Below are 1,008 nucleotides of genomic sequence, written 5' to 3'. Positions count from 1 at the left end.
AAAGCATCTCAATTTTGTACAGAATGGAAACCCTAGACTTCAATAAAATTGTCAAATTAATTCCCTAGTTAAACTAGTTTTGTTTTGCGGAAATAAGCATTGAAACATTAGTAGTATTTTAAAACTGACAAAATTTGCTGGACTCTGGGAACAGGTAGAGGGAGACATTTTCAAAAGCAGCTAGTGATTTTCAGTGCTTCCAGTTTTGGTTGCCCTCCTTGAGATGCCTTAAAGGGGCCTGATTTTAAGGAAAAGGCCGAAAAAATCAGAACCTTTTAAGATGGGCACCCCAAATCAAGGCTCCTCAAATTGCTAGCCACTCCTGAAAATCTTGGCCCAAAGGAAAAAAGTAGTTAATCAAATGTTGGGCCTTCCAAACTTGACACTGTCCATTTCTATAATGTTGAAAGTCTTGTTTTGTTTTTTTGCATATGGCATAATTACATTTCTAGGGCTACCAAACACATGACTAGAAACTTGCTCATGGCTGAGGTGTGCTTGGTGCAGCTAGAGGGATGGGTGGCTGTGTGGAGGACAAAGATAGATGTAATCCACTTCACATTTCCATCACTACCTCCTGCTGTTGAGGTCGTTCTGCACCATAATAATTCACCCAGGACAAGCTAGAGCAGCCTGCAGGCGGCTGGAGCACCGCAGTGCCAGTGTGGATGTCCTGGTCTATTAATGCGCTCTGATCGGCCTCCAGGAAGTGTCCCACAATGCCTGTTCTAGCCATTCTGGTCATCACTTTGAAGTCTACTGCCCTGCCCTCAGGTGACCACCTGTCAGACCTGCCCTTTAAATTCTCTGGGAATTTTGAAAGTCCCCTTCCTGTTCGCTCAGCCAAGCGTGGAGTGCTCTCAGCGAATCTTTCCAGGTAATCATGCCCCCCCGCGCCAGGCGATCCCCAGTATGGAACAATGGCGAGATGCTGGACCTCATCAGTGTTTGGGGGGAGGAAGCTGTCCAGTCCCAGCTGCGCGCCAGCCCTAGGAATTACAGTACCTA

This window comes from Lepidochelys olivacea, assembly GCF_965140295.1.
Source record: "Lepidochelys olivacea isolate rLepOli2 genome assembly, chromosome: 5".
NCBI classification, from domain to species: Eukaryota; Metazoa; Chordata; order Testudines; family Cheloniidae; genus Lepidochelys; species Lepidochelys olivacea.
This window is presented reverse-complemented; position numbering follows the sequence as displayed.